At 34.9% G+C, this 24,961-nt stretch overlaps 1 protein-coding gene and 1 non-coding gene across 2 annotated transcripts in view; one reads left to right on the top strand and one right to left on the bottom strand.

Moving 5' to 3' along the window:
* Nucleotides 1-24,961, top strand: part of LOC119083572 (5-hydroxytryptamine receptor 2A) — a 127,364-nt gene that overhangs the window by 34,912 nt on the left and 67,491 nt on the right. The gene's annotated exons all lie outside the window — the stretch shown is intronic.
* Nucleotides 20,478-20,550, bottom strand: Trnaa-ggc. Its single transcript has one exon. It is a non-coding gene; the product is annotated as a tRNA-Ala (tRNA).

The raw sequence follows: 24,961 nt of genomic DNA, 5'->3' as shown, positions 1-24,961 counted from the left end.
ATATTAACTTTTTTTCGCACGCAGTGCGATATCAACTTTTTGCGCAGGCTAAAGAACCTATTACCTTCAACGAAGGCTAAATTTTTATAATTAAAAATCTTGCATTGACCAGAAATCGAACCCCCGACACCAAAAGGTTTTTGAACACAAAGCAGCGACTAGAGCCATTCGGCTATAGAGTCACACAATTATACCGAACGTATTGTTGAAGCGTATATACTAAGCATTGACTACTCGATTTCATCCAACGCGTTTCTTTACATCACATTGCAATGTGTATTATAATGAAGCCTTCTTGATCGTTCAAATGAATTTCTGTATACACAAGAATTTTGGAACAAAATGTAGGACATGTTTTGCATTGGAAAGGTGATTATGGCCCGAAATTGCGAAAAACGTTGTATCTACCACGGTAGGTATGCCGGTACCTTCATACCTACCTTGGTAGATAAATAACTATTAATGATTTATTCAAACTGGCAGTATCTTTATAAACAGACTTAAAATTTTTATTTTTAGCCTGGTATCGCAAGGCAGAATAAAGCATCGGCAGTCCCATTGAAACATTTTAAGACCGAATTAATGTCCGTTTCAATTAATGTTTTATAACATAACCGTATCTTGTTCGTAAACAGATGAACCAAATAAAATTTCCAGTATTTTTGATTTATTGTAACAAAGAAACTACTTGAAAAATTAAAAAAACTTTCACAAAAAAAATATTAACGCAAAAGTATGATTTCAAGACAATCAAATTATAGACGCAACATTCTGAGCAGCAGTTTCATCGTTCAATCCCCAATATTATTGTTTAGTCCTACTTTTAATCCCTGAAGGAATTACATTTTTTCAATTTCTAGCGAAGACTAAAAATCTAATCCCGAAAGAATTACTTTTTGAAAATCGGAGCTAAAAATTGGAATCCCATATTTTTATCTGTGCATTATGGTAGTTAGTTCGTTCAAATTTTATTTATTTATTTATGCAATTCAGTGAGCGAATTCGATACTTACGCGATCTGTGTGCAATGTCGTTTGAAGTAGTTTTTTTTTCATCCAAAATGAGTACGAAAAAAAAATTATCGCGCCCGAAATACATCAACCAGTCGCAAAGTTGTAGCTGCTTGATCACAAATTAAATTTTATCGCAAACGATGTCTTGTCAACCTCGGCTTCGCCTCATATGATTCTTGTCTCAGAAATTACTATTTTTTAACTATTAATTAATTGGAATGACGATAAGCTTGGTAACCACATGCGAAGTTTTTCACAAAAGTTTTCGAATTAATTTTTTTTAAATTTTGATACGAAAAGCCTTGTTATTTTAGTATCAAAATAGAGGACTTCTCGACATCAACCACGAACGGTATAAACGTTTAACACGCAGAAAAGTAGAGATTTTTCTTTTGTGGCACTATCTAACGTAAAATCAACAAGTTTTTCGACGAAAATCCCATGTCCAATCATCGTCGTCACAATTCGAAGCAATTTAAAGTGAAAATAATCGTCTCAGGTGTTAAGTTGTATCGGTTTATTCAGATTTCGACTTTTCATTTTATTATGCAAATTAAGAACTTTTTTTTTACATGCACACACGGAATTTTGAAAACCGACACATTTTCTGTTTCTGTGTTTTACTCGACTTTCTCATTTCTCCATATAAAAATACATGCAAAATTCAAAAAAACCACTAAACGACGAAATAGAAAATGTGTCGGTTTTCAAAATTCTGCGAGTGTATCAGCAAGCTAGATAGACGTGTGAAATGAACATTTTTTTTACCTAAATTTATTACGAAAAACCACTTCATATTAATGATAAAATCCTTGAAATACACGATGGTGTTGAAACTATACATTTTAAAATTTGCGTCAGCACTACATCAACCATGTTGGTTAACGATATGTAAGTGTACAGGTTTGGCATTCTCCACATATTCAAATTTGTTTCACACTTTGTCATAGAAGTATTGCAATAATAAAAGACTCGCAAGAACAGCATGAAATGGAAGTGAGCGCTCCTGAAGCTGAAAATATATAAATAATAGAAGTTGCTAGAAGTCGTAGTATTGTTCCTGCTAACTTAGATAGCGATTTAACGTAGTCAACAGATATTAAAGTTAAAAGAGTCCTAAACTTATACCGATGCTCACCACGTAGATGTGAAACTTCAAATTAAATACTACACACACGGCATTTTGAAAACGCCACATTTTCTGTTTTTGTGTTTTACTTGAGTTTTTGATTTCTCCATATCAAAATACATGCAAAATTCACAAAAAAAAACGGTAAACCACAAAACAGAAAATGTGTCGGTTTTCAAAATTCCGTGTGTGTAACAATTCTCGTGTGTTTTTCACGATTTATTTTATTATTTCTAAAGGATATTAGTTTGTAAAGATTCATCTAACTTTCTACGCAAGAACACAGTTTTGTACAAATAATATATGCCTTTTGCACACAAAAATAATTAGTTTGTACACAAAATGACAGTTTTTAAAAAGACAAAACTACATTTTGTACACGAGAAATATTCATTTTCTGCACAGAAGCTATGATATTGTTCAAAAAAAGCTGTATTTGTACAAAAAGTATTTTTTGTACACAAAAAAGATAGGTTTTATACCTAAGGAAGTTAGTTAGTAAGTTATTTCTTGTCATATTTCGTACAAGGTAAACGTAAAGCATTTCCTTTGATATTTCGTATATATTGGTTTCTGTGTGCAAAAACTTGAGTACAAAACTGATTTCTTGTATGCAAAAGTGTCAAACCAATATACCCTTTCCTAACGTGCGCGTCTAATGAACCCTCATATCACAAATTTATGATACATTTCCCGACATTCATATACTCGTTACTCATACACAGTTAGTTACATTCCCATTTAAATGTTCATTCCTTATTGTTCGGTTGAACGTTTTCAGTTCATAGATAATTGAATTTCACAAGACTGACTAATTTGCGACTGATTCAAATCAGTTATGTATTACGAATTGAGCTGGTGATCGTATAATATATACGACGAGACATAAAAGCACCAGCTGTTTTTGACAAGGGACAACAAACCATTTAAGTTGGATGCTGTTAAATATCACTTTTTGACTATTATTATTTTATTATACATGTTGGATGCCATTAAACGTGATGGTGTATATGACCAGCTTTAGTGGAAAATGTATTCGAAAAATGAGTTTGATAGTTGTGTAGTTCTGTAATATATTTTTTACCGAATCAAAAGTCATTACACATTGTACTTAATGTAAATAAGAGAAATTTCAACTTTTTAGATATGAAAACTGTAAAGACGATATGAGAAATTGAGAACTTGGAAATAAAATTTTTGTTTTATGCGCCCAACGAGATTTGAACCGTGGACCTCTTGCTTATGAAGCAAGCGTTCTACGAACCAAATCGCAGGACTGAATTTCTCATATCGTCTCTGTTAAAATCGGTACTTAATAGACGAGGCAAAGATTCGAGATGTTGTGTCAAAGACTGATTTAATTGAACTAAAAAATGATTGTACAATGTACATGACTACTAAGTCTATACGAATATCCCGGCAAAAACTCTTTCAGAGCAAAGTTGGACGCATTCAACAGTCTATATGTGTGATAACTTCTAAAACAAGTGATATCGCTAGAGGTGACGCTGTCAGCGTCGTTACGCAATATTGAATTTCACAGCCAATTAAGTGAAATTAGCTGGTATAGTTTTCCAAACCATTCGACAATCAATTTTTTCAGAAAAAACTTTAACCAACAGAATTTTGACTGAAAAATTTTCAACAAAAAATTTACCAAAAAAATTCTGCGTCGCATGTGGCAGATTAGAGTTCTCGTAGGTTTGTCCGTGAGCATCTGCCACTTTGCGACGCAGACTTTTTTTGGCAAATTTTTGTTATATATCTATATATCGATTATATCAACCCCAAAAGTGAACAAATTTTGACGGCTGCCCAACCTATACCCTGAAAGTGACCAAATTTTGACGGCTGCCCAACCTATAACCTAAAAGTGACCAAAATTTTCTAGCTGCCCAACATACACCGAAAGTGACCAAATTTTTCCAGCTGCCCAACATACACCGAAAATGACCAAATTATTCCAGCTGCCCAACATACCCCGAAAGTAGCCAAATTTTTCTAATTTCCCACCATGTAAACCGTAATATTCAAAAACTTTAAATTTTGCTACCAAATTACAACCAACTTCACAACAACAATCACAACACATCATCACAACATTTCCATCACAAAATGGCTGTAGAATTTTGATATGAGAGAAATTGTTTTGAAATATTGATTTTTCCTGTGATAATGATCAATTAAACTTAAGTTCTAATGGCCTGACTAAGGTTACTGCAAAGTTTCATAGAGATTGGCTGACTACTTTCCGAAACATACAGAGTAAGTTGAAAGATTTTGATTGTTTGGAAAAAGTCAATTTGGTGTATTTAGTATGAAAATGACAGATTTCAAAACGATGTATCTGCGGTAATTTTAAACCTACATAGTCGGGTGATAGCTCGTTTTGTTCGTATTTAAAGCGAGAACATGATGATTTAGGTTTTGTGGTGAAAAATAACAAAGCGTAGAAACTGAAACGTTCGGCTATACATAGTTGACGTGTCTCAAAAAATTTTCTCCGTTCTTTTTTTGGGAGTTAGAGTGCGTCAAGTCCTCTGCTATCGCTCCGGACATGATATTTCCAGTTTGTTAAGGCACCTAACAGTCTTTACAGTTTTCATGCATAAAAATTGATTCTGACATCTTTCGGTGCAAGTCCGAGGCACTACCTTTTGTAGTTTGCTTCTAAAAAACGTTTATCTATTGGTCTTTTGGTTTTTTTTTAAATACAAGGTTTCAGATCAGGTCCTATAGGAAATACGTGAAACATGATTTGCCCTGCTAATATTCCGTAGATGAACATTGAACAGTAATGGTTTCTTGCACACAGCTGAGCACATTTATTTTTATAATTGGGGGCGAAATATTTGCCTTCAAAACACATCATAGGCAAACGTCTAAATCAAATTTCCAAAGAATGTCGCGCTAACGGCAAGTAATAATTTTTGATATTGTGTCAGCATTGGTATTGGAAATAATTCCAATAAAAGTTAACATTCTTTCGAAATTATTCGTAGGACTTTAACAGCAGCAATATAATCCGTAAGAAAAACCAATTCCCAAAATATTTCATTCTTGAGAAGCAATAAAAATTCGAAGAATATTTTGTCAAACAATATTGTTGAGGGTAAAAGGTTATAATAACAAATACGCACATATATACACTATGAACACTATTTGTTTTCGATTGCTTTTGCACGGAGAGAGCTTTCTATACTTTTTGCTGCAGATTGTAATAATATAAACGCAATAATACTTCATATTATTCTATTGATGTATAGCAACAACCAACGGTTTGGCTATAATCATTTAGGTAGCGGGAGTGAGATTGGTTTCGCAGTAATATGACATTTAACGAAATTGTTTGCTAAATAAAACGGTAGAGATGGGAGAAAAAAATGCTTTAACGGTCGTAGTCATAAAACTTACTGGAGCAATCATTACTTCAACATAATCTGACTTTGAATGGACGTTTTGGCTAGCACAACACAACTATGTCGTATCTTCAAGTAAATTGTGTAAGAGAAATCTTTTTATTTCATTTTAAATCCATAAAAACAGTTAATGTCAACCAAATATATGTCTACGTTTGCTTCAGCTGCTTTAGGCCCTCGCTTCACTCTGGCCGCAAACTTCACACTCTTTGTACTTCAAATATGAAAGAAAATTTATCACCCCTAATTCCCTTGACTGAAAGTCAGGGTCTTATGAAAGAAAATACCATTAAATGTCCGTAACGCTAAGTTCACTTTGATATTTCGAAAATGTTCTACATTGGCAAAAAACGTTAAATACAGAAAACGTCCGTACACTTGTGGACTCGATAGCTCGAGTAATTCTTTACCGATTTGCAAAATTTTGGTTTTAATCGACGGAGAATGAAAATCATGAGGTTAAGTTCGTAGATGGGCAATATTGGGATAATGAGATGGGAGTAATTCTCAAGAGAATTTTATTCCTTGTTACCGCGATAACTTCCCTAATTCTTATCAGATTTTCAAATTTGTTGTGTTATTCGACGAAGATTGAAATTTTTGAGGTTGAGTTTGCAGATGGATAATGTTAGAACAACAAGATGGGAGAAATTCTACACAGACGCTTTTCCTTGTGGACTCGATAGCTCGAGTAATTCTTTACCGATCTGCAAAATTTAACATAACTTGTTTACCACGACATTTTTGCAACGGATTTCCAGAAAAATTTCTTATTTGACGAGTAGTGAAATTCTGGATTTCTGGTCTAACAATTAAGAAGTACTTCCCAAAAGAGTTTTTGCTTGCTTGAGAAACCGATAGCTCGAGTAATTCTCAGAGGCTTCAAAAATCAATTTCGTAATTCATGTGGTTAAACTCGAACATTGGAATTTAATTGGACTAGTAATCTGGGATATACGACAATTTTTGCGTGAAATCCGTATTCTTAAAAGAATTTTTTCGTTCCTAAAATGTTTGAACGAGTGTGAACTTTGTGGCCAGAGCGAAGCGAGGGCCGTAATTCACACGAGTTATATTTTTTCAAGAGGTAGGCAGGAAATACGCCAAATTATACTCAGACGCTTTTCCTTCTTATCGTGATAACTTCAGTAATTTCTACCCGATTTTAAGTTCGTAGATGGATAATATTGGAGTAGTGAGGTTGGATTATAATTGTAAACACAACTTGTTACCACGACATTTTTGCAACGGATTTCCAGAAAAAAAAATTATTCGACGAGTAAGTGAATCTGGATTTCTGGTCGAACAATCTAGAAGTCTAAAACAATCTTGCTTGCTTGATAACACGATAACTCGAGTAATTCTCAGAGGCTTCGAAAATCGCAGATTTGAAAATATTAAGTGTTTTCGACCAGTATCGTAATTCATGTGGTTAAATTCGAACATTGGACTTTATTGGACTGGTAATCTGCCATATACGACAATTTTTGCGTGAAATCGCGTTCTTAAAAGAAATTTTTCGTTCCTAAAGTGTTTGCACGAGTGTGAATTTTGCCAGAGCCGTAATTCACATGAGTTTTTTTTTCAAGAGGTAAGCAAGAAATGCGCCACCTGTTCAGCGCTTTTAGTAGACTATATAGGAGACTCAACTTAGGAGTAAGACATCGCTCGCTGGACCTTCAACTCATAGCTCTTTTTGTTTCTTCAGGAAATTAAATAAATATGTGTCGTACCCCGGGTCCGGCGGGAGACAAATTTCTATGTCCTCTAATCCAAAGGTGTGCCAAGATGTTATTAAGATTTCTAATTCAAAGTCACTGGTTTATCGGTTGAACATTTATTTGATACGATTTTATGATTTATAAGATTTACTACAGATATTATACGATCCTGAACTTGATTCTGCAACTTTGGCTATTTTAACATAAAGACACAACTTTACATTGACTTAATTTCTTAACTTCTCACAATAATTTCTCTCTTGTACTACTTTCACGGTAATACTCTTAACATAAACGCAAAACTTTATTTTGATTTGATTTCTTAACTCTTCACAATAATTTCTCTCTTTTACTAATCTCACGGTAATTCACCAAATTTAGTTTCACTACTTCACTACCGTCGCTGTTATTAAATACCAAAACTAGACTTACTGTCGTTTCCAAAAGAAGAACTAATCTCAATCGCGGTTCCAAAAAGACTGACTGAATTTTTGCTCATAACGCTAAGACATCAACTTGGCGACGAACCCAAATGTCCCACTTATCGAGCGGCTGAATATGCTTGTAATGCAGAATTGCATTTTAAGCATTTTCAGTCGCTTGTGCGACACACTTAAGTTCCTGACCAAGCTATGTTTATAATATCAATATTTTATTGGAATGTATCGTTGCTAATATCGATACAATTTGTGACGAAATTGTTCTTCACGAGCGACTCAAACGCTAATAATTTATAGCGTGTATTGAGTGTGATGCCAAGGCATCACATATGAGTAAAATGAAGCATGTGATGACTGCTGTTTTCTGAATAAAGGAGACATCACCTTTTCATGTGACTTTAATTTTGTGATCTCATTTAAAAATGGTTAGAAAACTAAGGCTGGAATTATAGAAAAAAAAATAGCCAATCAAGGGACCTGACCCACCCAAGAGGTGGGGCCTAGTTTTTAAATTCAGCAAATTCAATTTTCTATACTAATGCTAATGCTACGGGCCAATTACTGATACTCAAGTATTGAGAGTCAATTATCATCTCAAATTCTAACAAATAGGACAACTAAAAATAAATTGATCAAAGTAAGCGTATTCGATTTAGCAAATGTTCAACAGTGTGTATTCCTGTTTTTCTGGAATAACTTCCGGATTCTTAGTCCCATATTGCCCATTTTCGAGCTTGATTTCAGAAATTTAATTCTATCTGTTTGAAAAAAAGCATCAAATTTGGTTGAGATTTACTCAAATTATCGTTTTGACAAGAAAAAACGTTTTTCTCAACAATCCTTACAGACAATTTCACTATTTTCTGGTGCAAGACCCTTACTTTCAGTCGAGGGAATAAACAATAGCAAACGAACAATAACCAGTATTAATCTGCCTTTCCCTACCTTCAAAAAGAGTTTACTATGTAAATACTTATTTCACGGTGAGGCATAAAAATTTTAAATAAACGTGTAAGTTAACATCCAGGTTTTTTTCATAAGTGAGTCGGGGGAGGGAAGTGCTATTCAAGTAAACACGTTTTAGCAAAATCCCTTTAGCTGTTCCTGAGAACCAGCACCAACGTCAGCCAGGGCTTGTGGAACAGTGAGGACTTAAGATTTACATTGGAATTGGTAGAAGGACAAATTCTAAGATTTACAGTGTAAAAATTATGGCTCTCGATAATTGCTTCATTGAGCAATAGTAGCTAAAAGTTAAAATTTCACCATTTTCAAAGACTGATATCTCCTTTGCGAAGCAACCTAGGAAGCTTTTGACTGGTGATCCCAGACTAGTTTTGCAAACCCTATTGAACAAAAAAATAATTATTTTTGAATCAAAGTTTTCTGTTACATTTTCAGAAATTGCACTTTTAGGGTACCCTCGGTGAACTTTGGACGCTTCAATACCTTACTAGTATGAGTATTTTCCGTCGATGTGGTTGCCTATATGGTAGCTTAGAGTCGCAGCTTTACAACGATCCCAAATATGCCATACTTTATGCTGTACAAGAAATATTGATGAAAAAGTTTTGCATCGAGGTCGCTCCATTCGCAAATCTATAGATTTATATTTATGTTAAATATCGCATCTCCAAACTAATTATTATTTATACCTCCATCGCTTCAAAAAAAAAAGTCTAGTTGTGCGTGTTCTAGCTATTGTTCAGAATAAATAAAGCAAATATCTGTCGAATGGCAGATAAGTTCTCATTCTAGAGTTTGAAAGTAGTGTTTTATACACATCTGCACTTCTGCACATTTTTACCGCTGATATACCGAAATTTCGGTATACAATTAAAAGAAAGACATCGAACAATGGTATGCTTTTAAAGCTAAATTCGTTTTTATATTCAAGTGTCAATCACTGTCAGAGTGTCAGATTGGGACATGGGGTGACCGGACCAAAATCAATATTTTCATTTCGAGTAAATTCTACTAGATATCAATTCAATTTTTATCACGTGCTGGACATTTATGTGTCACATAACCCGTACAATATCATCGATTCAACTTTGAAAGTTGAAATAGTGTTTATCACATTCGCGCAGTGTTCGGATGTCAAAATTACTTAACTAGAACAATAATTCAAAAATTACACTTCAGGTCTATGTTGTTGTCTCGTTTTCGCTTATGTAATATCGGCAAACTCGACTTCTTCGTTACAAGTGTGTAATATATATTATGCCACTCAGCATCATAATATGCAAAATTGGCAAACTTTAGATGCCTCTGTGGCATAAAACGTTGTATGCAACCCGATGTAATAGTATGTTGTGTTACAAGTATTGTAATGTTGATTTTTTCAGCACTAGACCCAAGTTTTCCTTACGAGCGGAGCGAGTAAGGAAAATTGGGTCGTGTGCTGAAAAAATCTCATTACAATACGTGTAACACATCATGCTTTGTGCCAACCGAGAATTGAAATAGACAAATGCCCAAAAAATCATAATTTTCATGGTAAACAATCACTCTTCAAATTTGATCGATCACATTGCTTTGCATTTTCTAAAACGAATGTTGTAATAACTCATACAAATTCCATAACAACACTGCTTTGAGTGTTGAAATATCCCATCAAACGGGTGCTGAAATAAGTCACTTTACAACACTAAAATGAGTGCTGAAAAGAGTCGTATTTCAATTCTCGGTGGCACAAAGTACTTTACTGGGCTCACGATGTGTCATAATTACACATCTAAAGCCTACTAAAGTACTTGCCCCTCGATTGCATAAATTACTATTGAGATAATTGTTGATTTTTACTGCGCTGCTCAAAAATTTGTTAATACGTCCGCGATTACGACATATTCCAAAAAAGTCACTTTGTTTGTTTGATTATTTACTAGATGTGAGTAGTGAGAACAGCAATCCCATTTCATTGCATTACCGTCCATTTTCTAACTTTGGGCAGGTCACGAAGATACCGATACGTGGTTGACACACCACAGTTGATCATAAAATGGCGGATCCAACGCACTGCTCCTAGCATGAACATAAGAAATATTTGGAGGCTGATGAAGTCACAGTAGGCACTGCGTTTCTTTCGTGAAGATAGGCGACTTGTTTTAGTTGTGTGAGTTCAAACACACAATACAATCAATCTTAAGCGGTAGCTCTCATCACAAAAGCCTCCAAATTCGACGTTTGTCAAAGTAGTGTTCATGCTAGGAGCAGTGCGTTGGCGGATCTCATACAAAAATTCACCTACTCTGATGATTCTCATCGCCGTGATGATGTGGTGATTTTTTTTTTATATGTCGAATCATCAAAAGCGGTGTGTTCCCGCATATCTAATAAAGCCCTAAAGTTTACAGCCTTGGATTTTCTGTCTGTACTCACATTCACACGATACTTATATAAGATAAAATGAAGCTATGAAAGCTCCTAGCACGACCATTCATTTCCCAACCTCAAACCTGGATTTTATTTCATTTTATTCATCAATCCCATAAATCTCTGTGTGGAACACAATATTTTAAAGGATTTCCAAGGATTTTTAAATATTTTCTTGGAATCCTAAGGATTTTTTTTAGTTTTCTGAGGAGTTTTTGAGTATTTTGTTATGATAGATTTTCTAGTTTTCACAGAATTTTTCGACTGACAAAGGATTTTCTACGACTGCATCGATATGAATCATTTGGAATTAATGAAATCAACTGTTTTACATTTTTATCGGTGATTTTTATCTATGTCTCGTACTTTTGGTCAAATAAAATTTAATTCAAATGAAGGAGAAAGAAATGTTGAATTACGTTTTTGATAACAAAATTCCAAATTCACATAAAAATTCAAATCGACAGTTTGACACACACAAAAAAGGCAAAAGAAATTTAATATTTTCACGAATTAAACTAATTCAATGCTATTTCATGGCATTACAACATTATCTCCCATTACAGCACTTTAGGATTCATTTCCATCAATACAAGTCTGCTACGAACATTTTTGTTTCAGCATCAATACGAAAACAATAACAGAAAATTGAAAATTCCTTCATCGTATGCAGTATAGAAAAAAAATAAGGGAAAATGATAAGAGTAAATATATTCAAACTGGAAACATTGTTGAGCTCTAGTCCATTTTATTTTAGAATTTACAATTTTCATGCGATGTAAAATATAGAAGAAGAAAAAAATAAATAGAAAAAATCCTTTTCCAAATAATGTTTCCTCTCTTCATAAAGCAAGTAAAAACCTTGCATCACGTACGATTCTATTAGATATATATATTTATTCAGCGAAGGGGAAAAAGTATTTCAATTAAATACTAATTTAGAGAGATACACAGAATATCAAAACGAATTTCACAATTAAAAACCGATTCACAAATATTGAATTTTCGGAAGGGAAAATGGTACAAAAAGAGGATTTTGGTGAAAATGTATATTTTATGTAACATAGATATTGGATGGGTGTATATGCTTGATGATGTGATATATTTATAAAATGTTTGTATCGCATCCATCAAAGGGACGAAAATTGAGAGATACACAACAAGACGTGCCTCCATATTAATGAAAATGATTACGTGAAACAACGTCTGTATGTTGTTTTATTCTATTTTGACTATATATTGTGGTATTTCTATATTAATACGCACGTATAGTCTGTGCTGGGAATATCAACCCTCATAATACAATGACGTGATTGCGTGAAAATTCTGGGTTATCAATGTACCATATTACAATATCCCAACGGATTATAGAATCAAATCAGTTACATCATATCGTCAGACACACCATTATACCTTCATGATAACGGATATATAGATTTTCTCTCTGGCTTCATTGATTTTGATTGTAAACAACTTTATTTGGTTCGGAGTATTCGGTTGTTGACAAAGGTTATATTATCGAAAATGTAAAACCATTATGCGTGTAAAGATTGATCCTCTTAAATTAAAAATTATAAAAAAGAAAATTATTGGTACTTACAAGCTGAATAGACCGAAGTAATTGAAATGGTTCGGGTAAATGTTTTTACAGTAAAGGTATCTCTAAATTGAGTAGGTATACGCTTGAAATATTCATTATTCAAAAATAAAAATGTCCGAAGGTTTCAGCGAAATTTGCTTTAAAAGAAAATACAGCTAACCAAAAGGCAATGTAATTTTAATAGAAACAACATAACACTAGGCCCATCATTTGGGTGGGTCAGGTCAGGTCTCTTGACTGATGAGACGTTATTTCATTTTATTAATCTACTTTCGTAAATTCGATGTTGCAAAATACATACTTGCTCCACGACAGGTACAAATACCACGCCACGTACGCATGATGACAATAGGAAATTTCAACTCGAGCGAATTTAACTTTTACTCTTGATGTAATTTCTCAATTTTGGATTGTATTTTTGGCAAAGATTGGAAATGCTGTTTTTAAACTAAAGCTCAAATGTAAAAGATTGTAATGTCAGCGCTCTATTTTTTGTGAGTCAACTCCACAGCTATGACATTTCATATGCCCTTCTGGATTTAATGGATTAAATTGTAGCACGACATCATATTCAAATACATGCGCGCAACATTTTACATCGAAACGATGCACAGAGATGGCGAACCCAGCGACAGCAAAACGTCCAGAACTTCACGACAACGACAGACGTCGGCCATACTGGATTTTCGCCTATAAAAGCAATGTTATCGCAACAGTACAGGCCATTCTTGTTTAGGCAGCTGTACTGTATGCATCTTACAATTAGTTCATACATAGCTCTTACTAAAGAATAATTTGTGTATAGGAAGTAGAGGTGTTTTACTGGAAAAGTCGAATCTGTTGTATGAGAGTGAACGCGTCTCACTTTTAGTCTGTTCCTGCATATCGACCAGCATTCGGCCATCGATACGTCATCATCATCGTTGCCCCCTCTTCATTTTACCAAATACTTTAAAAGTCTTATAAAGGAATGATTTTGATCGAAACTTACTTACTTAGGCTGGCACTACAACCTACTATTGGTTTTGGCCTCTTCCAGCAATCTTCTCCAATCGGACCTATTCCGCCCCAAGGGTCTCCAGTCGCTCACTCTTAGTACTTTTAGATCAGACTCAATTGTTATGTGTACCTAGGTCACAAATTGAAGTTGGGTCTAGACAACGAAACTGCAGAAATCAAGCAAAATGAACAATAATAGTCTGAAACGTAAAGTGTTCGATACGTGTGTCCTTCCTGTGCTCACATATGGAGCGGAAACGTTAACGTTAACAAAAGCTTCCGAAAATAAATTAAGAGTGGCACAAAGAGCTATGGAACGAAGTATGCTTGGAATTACGCTCAGAGATAGAATGACAAATCAATGGATTCGACAACAAACAAAAGTCGTTGATGTCATGGAAAGAATAGCATCCTTAAAGTGAAGCTGGGCGGGACATATTGCAAGAAGGACGGACGAACGTTGGACCAAAAAGATCATGAACTGGAGACCACCTAAAACACGACCTAGAGGTAGACCACCAGAGAGATGGAGTAATGGTACAAAGAGAATTGCAGGCGCAAATTGGCAACAAGTGGCAACTAATCGTTCGGAATGGAAAAGAATTGGGGAGGCCTACGTCCAGCAGTGGACAGAAACAGGCTGAAAAAGAAGAAGAAGAAGAAGAAAACTCAATTGCATCTTTCCATCTCGCTCATCATACAATGAAGTTGTCATGTACTTGGTTTTCCTCTCACTGACCTTGAGACCGAACTCAGCACCCCTATCTTCAATTTTCGTGAAATTCTCTTTAACGATGTCAATGTTCCGTCCAATTAAGTCTAGGTCATCAGCATATCCTAACAACTGACTCAACTTTCTGAAGATTGTACCGCTGGTTTCCACGTCGCTCTCTCTTATCACCTTCTCAAGAACAATGTTGAAGAATAGATCTGCCAGTCCATCGCCTTGTCTAAGTCCTTCCAAGGCTTCAAAGGTATCAGATACATTGTTCCGAATTTTGACCTTGGCTCTCACATGTGACAGAGTCATTCTAGCCAAATGAAAAAGTTTTTTGTGGCAACCAAGTTCCACCATCGCATTCCATAGTTTCCTCCGAAAAACCCTGTCATATGCCGTTTCAAAATCAACAAACAAATGGTGTAGAGCAACATTGAACTCTCTGCATTTCTCCATGATCTGCATTTACTACATTGTACACCGTACAAAATTCCACTTTTACGAGTTTTTGGTGAAAACTGGAATAAATTGATTAAATGGTGATCGTGCAAATCTAATTTTCCTAATTAGTTTACAAATTTTTAGACCCGTACGAAGTACTGGGGTCTTATTGGTTTACGCATACGTTTGTAACACGTCGAATTGGACTCCCTGAGTAAGGGGAAACCTATTGTGGTTGTCTAGAGATGCCAAATCCGCGAAAAAAAAAAATGTCCGTCTGTCCGTCTGTCTGCACGATAACTTGAGTAAAACGCATCCGATTTTGAAAATTCTTTTTTTTCCCGTTTGGTAATGTCAAAAGACAGGCTAAGTTCGAAGATGAGTGATTTTAGATCGACCCCTCCCGAGCTGTGGCCCAATAAGTCCTTTACGGTTTTTCGAAGATATCTCCGGACATTTAAACGTTAAACTTGTAAGTGATACGTCAAATAAAAGGTATTTACAATACCGATCGACAAAAAAAAAGTTTATGGAAATCGGATGACCGACTCGTGAGTTAGACCCCTTGGTGTGGAACAGGCACAGGGCGGCAAGCAGTTTTTGCTTGTAGGTCGGCCACATTTGAACATATTTCGTCTGTTTTAGCTTTATTAGATAGGTATTGACCGTACCAATCAGGGAAAAAAAAATTTATGAAATTATGTTCTCCGGAGCGTGAGCTAGGTCTCTTGGAGTGAGCTCTTATCTGGCTACTCGGAAGTACAGTGAACGTGGTGTATTTTGACAATATCTCGAGTAAATTTTGACCGAATTTCATGAATTTTTTTTTGTTTGAAAGGTATTAACGAATGTAAAGCGTCGGTACTATTTCCGGTCTCCTAACAAAATGGCTGCCGGCGGCCATATTGGATTTTAGTAAAATAGAAATATCTTGGGAAAAATGATACTTAGAGAGTTTCTGTTAACATGGAAATAATTTGTTATGTGTGTGGGGTTTCAGGGATTCCATATACGGACATCTATATATACCTATATACAGCTATATTGAGCTATATACAGGCATATAGAGCTATATAATAGCATATATTTATCTGTGAAATGTTTATTTATAGTGAAATATAGTTAAATATAGCGGTATATAGCTGTTTAAATAGGAATTTATGAAATTTGTCTTCGTACGGGGCTGTCTATATTGCCTCCGGCAATTTAGTTGTATATGATAACAAGGCAAAGAGTGGATAATGTAAGTGATTTTAAAGGGAGAATAGTTTTTCAGCAGAGAAGAAAATGAAGTAAGAGAAATGAAGAGTTTCACATTAAAGGCTTTTGATACGAATAGGTGTTTCGTACGGGTCGGCGTTAGCTATGTTTTAGATGGATAGTCTAAATATTACGTTTCGACTAAGTTTTTTTTTGATTAATCGTTTATGTCAGTATTTTATCGCACACGATCATACCAACTTTCACTTCGTTTTGGATACAACTTGCGAAATTGCCTAAAATATACCGTCCACAACAGACACGTAAATAACTATTGCTGCGCCTGCCCATGCGAAAGCTGAACATTGTACATCAATTTGCCCACTGCGAAAATGATCGATTTAACGTGGTATTCAATTTTTGCATGTGGTACGCAGTAAAACACATGACATTGAATGATGCTACTTAATTCATTAACTATGAAACAATTTTATCACAAAAGCAAACTCCCAAGCGTGTTTTTGAGCAGCAAGCTTCGATAACTGTCCTTTCGACAAGTGGAGAGCTTGTATGTCCGGGCCAGAAGTCGAATTTCTTTCACAGCATTCAATGCTGGCCCAAAAACGATTCAGTATTAATAAATCGTTTGGATTTGAAAATCATGTTGGTTCTTTACAATATTACAATAACAGATGAATTAGTTTATTACCACAAGATCGAAACAATAGAATGAAACAGCAAAACTGTGTATGGTATTTTTTCAACTTTTATTCTTCTCGATACCATCGTATCATGTGTGGCAAAAAAACTTCGTCCGCGAATCGCACCCAATCATTATACCGATCGTTGAACTGTCCACTATCGACTAGAACCGCATTAATTTCTTGAAACAAAAGTAACACGTTCAGAAAAATTCGTCAATTCGGGGAATATCGATTCAACGATGGTAAATAATTATTATTTAAATACTCACCTTACATATCCCCTTCTCCATCCAATAACTTCAACCGTATAAACTCTGGATTATTTGCGACGGAAATAAATGTTCGGTTTTCAGTTCCTGACTCCCAATTCAAAAGCCACCAAATATACACATACACAGCCGTGTGAAAGCATTTTATATTACCGACATGCTTGACAGCATCGAAAATAAATTGATCAATTACTCCTTTTAATGTAACTTACCTTCTCATAGCCAAAGGAATTTCAGTTCTGCGGTTATAATGGTAACGCGTTCATACACCTCAGAAATCGAAAATCTTATTTCGTGTGCTTAATGCTGTAGTAGCTACGTTTCATAAAATAGATTTCTTCGTCTTACTAACAGTTGAATATGGGCTACAATTTAGAAAACCATGTATAACCATCACAGAAAGGTGTCAATTATAAGTCGAAAATATATTTATTTCCTGGATCTTAATCTTCTGTAAGGTTTTAAATGGTATTATAACGCCTTGTCGATTTATTATTATATTTTTTTGGCATCCAATAAGATATAAGATGGTGAATATCAATGTAAAGTTGGGTCGAGAGCAAAATGATGTTAAAGTTCTGCAAGTTAATCGAACAAATGATAAATGATTTTCGTTTTTATGATCAATCAATTGGATGGCTGAAAGTGAGACTGTACGGCTATTGATTATGGAAGCACAGTTTATGATGTGCAAAAATTTAACGACTTGATGTAGAGAAAATAAACACTTGAGGACAGATTCACATTTAAATTTCTGTTTAGACAATTTCTTTTGTTTAAAAAAAATTTGTGCTCATTTTTCATCAGTATATATGTCAATCTTGTGATATCCGATGACTTAAAAAGGAAACAAATTAGCAAAGCATTCATTTCCAAAAAAAGACAGTCCTTGACGGGCAGATCCCTTCGTTTAGTGAAACTGATGACGGAAACGTGAGGAATGGTGGGGAAAAGTGTGCAAACTAATCGAAACCAACTTCACAATTTCACATAGTAATGAATAAGTGAGTGCGTCCAATTCTTTGAAATGAATGCAAATGAACTTAATACGGGGAATTCCCTTAGAAGCGAAGTTGGTTGTCATTAGTTTGCACACAAAACCGAACCGTCGATCGTCACGCCAGCGGTCATTTTAGTGATCTATACTGAGTGACAAAGCAATCCTCCTTAAAAAGATTAAAATGTATTAACTGTTGCACTCATCAGTTTCAGCTTAGAAACTTTTAATTAGCGACAAGCCACAAGCTTTCCTGAACTCTCCTCGCCAACGCTAGTCATGATGATAGATACAAATTGAACGGCGTTTCCCTTGTCCAAAATTCACGGAATGGTTTGCAAAGAAGAAATAGAACGTAGAAGTCAATACCAACTCATCATCGCATTACATTCAATCAGCGAATGCTTTACAGAAAGTAGATTCGGACGACGATGATGGTGATTTCGAAAAAATTGCGACTTTGAGGGGATGTGTTAGGTGCCTTAACAAAATAGAAATATATTCGTATAGACTTAGTAGTCCTGTACAATCATTTTTAGCCCCGTACGAAGTACTGGGGGCTTATAAGATTAATATGCCGTTTGTAACATGTTGAATTGGAAGCAGATGGTAAGGGCAAAGCATTTGTCTATGTGCATAGATAACGAATCCGCAATAAAAACAAGGCATCAGAACAGTAGGAGCGTTTGCTGCGACTTAGCCCCGTACGACCCGTAATCCTATTTCGTCCGTAACCATAATGTCCGTCTGTCCGTCTGTCCGTGACCCCTCTAGCTAGAGTAAATCACAACCTTTTTTCAAAATTCTTTTTTTCCCCGATTGGTATCGACAAAAGTAAGGTCAAGTTCGAAAATGAGCATGGTAGGGTCGGCCTTTCCAGAGCTAGGGCCCTATAGGTGTTTTTCAGTCTTTCGAAGATATCTACCGAAATACGCACGCAATAGCTGCTTGTGATATATCAAATGAAAGGTATTGACGAGTAGAACACAGTTGCTGAACATTTTTTTTGGGTAAGATGCAACGCTGGCTTGTTACTCGGCCCTAAGTGTTTTTTGCACATAAATCGAGTAAATCTCATCCGATTTTGCTAGTTTTTGTTTCATTTGAGAGATAATTGAATGCCGAATAGAATGGTGGCAAAAAAAGTTTTAAATTTGGGTCCTTGGACTAAGGCCGCTACTCGGTCCTAAGTGTTTTTTGCACATAAATCGAGTAAATCTCATCCGATTTTGCTAGATTTAGTTTTTTATGGAAGGTAATTGAATACCGAAAAGAACGTGTCGAAAAAAAATTCAAATTTGGGCCCTTGGACTAAGGCCGCTACTCGGCCCTAAGTGTTTTTTGCACATAAATCGAGTAAATCTCATCTGATTTTGCTAGCTTTGTTTCATTTGAGAGATAATTGAATGCCGAATAGAATGGTGGCAAAAAAAGTTTTAAATATGGGCCCTTGGTTTAAGGCCGCCACTCGGCCCTAAGTGTTTTTTGCACATAAATCGAGTAAATCTCATCCGATTTTGCTAATTTTTGTTTTATTTGAGAGGTAATTGAATACCCAATGGAAAGTTGGCAAAAAATTTTGGGTTTCTAAAATAATGTCGTAAATTGTTTTTTTTAGAGGTACTTCGTACGGGCTTTCGTAATTGCGCAATGCGCAATTTTAAAAATGAACACTTTCAGTAAATTTGACCATGCATTTTGGTAAGAGACGCATTAGAGGGTTGTAGACGTATTAGGGTTCCGGGCGTATTACGGCTACGGATGTATTATGGTTACGGACGAAATACGATTACGGGTCGTACGGGGCTAAGTCGCAGCAAACGCTCCGACTGTTCTGATGCCTTGTTTAGTTCAATCAGTCTTTGACTCAACAACTTGAGTTGGTTTAATTTTCAAAAGCATGTAGAATTCAAAACTGGGGATTGAAAAATGAAAAGTCACGTTTTCGTGTTGATTGTTGACCTCAGATACGCCTCGGAACTACAAACTTCACACGAAAACTCGACTTTTCAACTTTTCATCCCTTGTCATATTAATAACCATACTCCCAAACAATCAAAATCTTTCAACTTACTGTGTCATGATGGACATCATTATTTTTAACTCTTTTCTCATTGCTATACAGCGGCTAACAATTATAAACCCAGCCACTAGCGAGAGTGGTTTTGAGTTAAATTCTACTTTACACGCATTAAATTGATGCTTTTGTTATTAGATGCACAAAACTTATTCTACAAAAGCAGTCCACTCAGCCAAAGTAAATTTTCTGAGAGATGAGTGTACCTTCTCGATGACGATCAATGGTTTCTATATTATTTTGACAATTGAAATACAGCTAAATTACGTTATACGTTATTCACACATAGGCAAAGAGTCACCTGAAGCTGTTTCATTTTTTATCAGAAATCGTAAACCGAATTGGAATGAAATTGAATTTGAAAAGAAAAATTTGGTTCACGGGTGGGGACCGAACCCACAATCTTCAACTTGCCGGGCTGATGCTCTAACCATTGAGCTACCGTGGACATCTTCCTTTCAAGTCCAATTTTGAACCGTTCTTTCAAATTCTATGTCACAGCTCGTGCCGTGTGTTGCACACAAAGCTGATCAATTGTCGAACTTTCTGCAACACACACATACTCAACATGTAACGCTGTCGTTTTCCGTACATACGAACATTATACATTTATATTAAAAGTTGTAACACATTGATTGCGTCACACTTTCCCCATTGAGAGGTTTTTGTTCGGATTATTATGATATTATAACATTCAAACAGTGGGATTGATGGCAGTCAATAAATCTAAAAGTCTCAGCCATATAACCTTAATTTCAAATTATTTTCGACAATGCACAGCAAAATTGAACAGAAATGAAATCAATCATTATTATTGTGATTCCCATCTGTATTCAGATACAATTTTCCTTTAAGAAAATCAACTGCAACCAAACTTAATATAAATCATATTCAAAAAGAAGAAAGTTTTACTTCCTTTTTCAGAATTTTATATAATATAACACACTAAACAGACGACATAGACACAACGTGACGCTCTCTTTGTGAGACGAAAGTCGACTTTTGTGTACATACACTAAAGTTGTAATTCGGTTGTGGTTTGTCATATTCTAAAAGCATTCTAATAAAATTTTTGGCAGTTCGGGGGAAAAGTTTGTTAGGGGCTTAACGATATGATCGGTTTTGGTTTAAATGTGGGTGTGTGCGGGTTTGTGTGATGTGGATAATGTACTGAAACAAATTGATTTATTAAGTTGCTTTAAAGCTTTTCTCAATTATATTGTAAAACATGTTGAAGGAACCTTTATTTTTCCGTTGTGTATTATTTTTGAAACAGGATTATGGTTTCAAATTATTATTGACATGACATTCCATTCAATTTATACTTTCCCTTTGAGATTTACATTCTGTGGGATTTTTTCTCTGTTTTTAAGCTTCAAGTGAACAACACTATTTGAGAAGTATACCCATAGGATATCTTCCGAATATTCCGAAAACTTTTTTTTTTAATTGTAGCTACTTTTAGAAATGTTCACAAAATATTAAAACCACAACATTTCCATTATTTTACCTCGAGGTCCACGTGTTCCCTTGACTGTGAGTCATGGGTCTTACAGCAGAAAATGAACCGTACGTGACACGATTACTACGATTGAAAATGCCTTTCTGTACGTAACACTTTCTTTATACCTTTGTTAAGGCCAGTCATTGGGAAATAACAGGACAGTATCCCGAAAATGTATGAAAAATTTTATCCCAAAAATTCACCGAAAAAATTCAAAGAAACTCACCTCTTGTGCGTCCCATTGTATTCGGGCATAGTCTCTTTAGGTTGCCAAGGCATATTTGAACACTAAAACACTTTTTACTCGATGCAAAAACAAAAAGTTTTTTTTTGTTTTGTCGCGACAAAAACACAGAAAATATTTCGACACAACTGTGACACTCTGCTACTATAAGTACTAGAATCAATGTTTCATTTGCGCATGGCTAACGTCGATAAAATTACATTTATTCACGGCGAACTTCGATAATTTTACATTTATTCACTGAAAATTGGCAGATTCTTGACAGTGTACTAGATCTGAGATTTGTTTGTGGTGAATATGAATATTTGACGGTGTCATGCCTTGATGTTTCAGTTCGATTTTTTAAATTAGTTTTTAATTGTGATAATGCCATTACAGTAGTAAAACCTTGTTCCTAACACGGTAGTAAATGGGGGTTTTGCGCACACGATGTGTTCTCACATCTAGTCCGCAAAACACTACCATTTACTACCTTATCATGAAAATAGCTATTATCTCGTCGGAGACTAAATATTGTAACATAGTTTCACCTTCAATAATGACGCAACAATCTTGAAAAAATCCGTCCTTATTTTCGATACTAGTGTGGATGTATGGCCCGAATCAATGCGAAAACATGAATAAAGGAAATTGTGGCTAAATGTCGTAAAATTTGCTATTCTATTTCCATATTCAGTAAGACGGTCAGATGTAAAATATAAATACACTGAACACTGAAGTTTGGAAATATTTGCTATTTTGCTAACATGTGCCTAAATGGAAATTTTGGGCAATAGGCTAGGCAGGCTGCAACTCCCAACTCAAAACAAAGTAGGATCAGGTACGTAATATACTATTAAAGGTTGACTGTGTTGGATTATGTTTCTTCCGTAAAAGAAACATTTGTTATTATACCAACATTCTGTTAGCAGTTAAAAAAATCAGAAGAGTTAATCGGATTGCTCGAAACCCATATTCTATTTAAGTACAAAAGGTAAATCTTTTTTTTCTATTTTCCTTCACTTTTTTTGGAAAATAAGTATCTATTACGGTGATGTAATAAACGTGCAAATAAAATAAATCAAAATTATAAATGAAAACAGATCCCTTTCACTAATTTGCGCAAGTAAAAGTACCATCTAATTAAAATTTGCTGTCATGAAAAGTAATACCCTAACCGGAGAAAATAAGGCGGCAATGTTGAAACTCAATGAGTGGATGACGTTTTTTATTGCCATAAATATTCAATTTTCTTCAGTAATTCGAATGCAAGAAAAGACTGTTATTTTTGTTTGTACTCGCGTTAGCTTCTAGATAAAAATATATATCACAACTTGTGATTCAGGAGTGTTAAGAGCACTCACCCCTCGGCAATTTTGTAGCCTACATTTGTGCCCAAAAATATTCGTTTTTTGATGATTTAAAAAACGAATATTTTTGCGCTCAAATGTAGGCTACAAAATTGCCAAGGGGTGAGCGCTCCTAAAACGGCCATAGGTTTATGTCATATCACACTAATACACTACTATACAAAATAATACATCAAAAACAGTAAAATGAGGAATAAATAACGGGAGGACAGTACTTAGAAATTCTTTTCGGGTAGAATTTATGTGACACAATTTGACTTTTCGGCCGCCTGCCTTTATTTTGCTTATCGAGACATCTTAAGAGAAACACCACAAATTGATCGCATGCAGGTCGTTGTATTTTCTTTCGATAAATACGGGTCGTTCGACGGCATAGGTTTAACTTTTTTATTAACTAAATTTAAGTAAACTATTCATATTTCGTTTATGCTACAACGAAGGGATGAAGAGCAGTTTCACGAAAAAGACATTTTCACTATATTCGAAAAATATTTTCGTGGACCACCTAGCAATCTACACATGGGTAAATTGTTGCCTATATTTGGGCGCAAAATTGTTATTGGTTTGATGATAATTTTAAAATGTGTTGGCTTTCAGTAAAAAATTGAAATCTTGATGGAGACGTACATAGGTCCGAGAAAACTCAAAATATGTGCAAATTTTCGTGAAATATCGAGTTTTCTCGGATCTAGGTCCATCTCCATTAATATTTCAATTTTTTACTGATAGCTAACACATTTTAATATCAAACGATATTCGTACTTTTTCAGGAAAGGATGCGAGTCCAACATTATTATCAAAATAATAATAAATTTGCTCCTAAATATAGGCAACAATTTAGCCATGTGTACATTGCTCTTTTAATCGAAAAATCAATTAGTAAATAAATGATTCCTTGACAATATATTGGCCGTAAAAGACTGTTAATGGGGTCTAAACAAATAGGTCTTCTTTGGGACGAAGACGGTTGATGGGAATTTCGTAAGTGAAACACATTGTATAGTACAAGGGAAGGAATTTGATATTTCGTATCCAGATGAGTAAAAGTGTTCGAGGGTTTTAGCCCGAGGTAGATTTACTCATCGTAAGTGTATACTCGAGTGTAGTATGACGTTTTCCTTTCCGAAGGAGGGAAAGACTTTTCCCTAGGAACGGAAAGTCCATTTTCCCTCCCTAATAAAGGAACATAAATTAAAATTGTACATTAGTACTACTGTAACCGCACTTACGTACGAGCCACGGCTTCATTTGTAATATTAAATGTTAAATACGATTGGACATTCATTTTATTCAGGAAAAAATATGTTTGAACCAATTTAATGTTAAAATGAAAAATAATGTTTTTTAATTTGGTTTACTATTACTTCATTCATTAATGCGCAAAATAACGTTTGCAGAAATTTTACATGTGTGTAATTTGATCATTCACCCAGATTACACGTCCTACTTTTTTGGAATACGAAAACGAAAATATTGACAGTTATTTGTTGTACAATGATATTCATTTGGGCAATTCCCGACCAGAATTAAATTTGTTGACAAATTGAGTTCCAAACAACGATTTTATTTCGATTAAGAACATTATTATGAGCAAAAAATTATTCTAGACCATAACAAAAAAGTTTTTAGTTTTTTTTATAAAGCTGATTTTGTGTTCATAACATGTACAACCCGATGGAGAAGGGTCATTTGCCAAATGAAGAAGGACATTTTGTTCACATCTTTGCTAAATATCCCGATAGTTTTATATGTACATTTTCGC

Source organism: Bradysia coprophila, unplaced genomic scaffold (genome assembly GCF_014529535.1).
Source record: "Bradysia coprophila strain Holo2 unplaced genomic scaffold, BU_Bcop_v1 contig_70, whole genome shotgun sequence".
Taxonomy (NCBI): Eukaryota; Metazoa; Arthropoda; class Insecta; order Diptera; family Sciaridae; genus Bradysia; species Bradysia coprophila.
The sequence above is the reverse complement of the archived record's forward strand: the minus strand, read 5'-3'. Positions and strand labels throughout refer to the sequence as shown.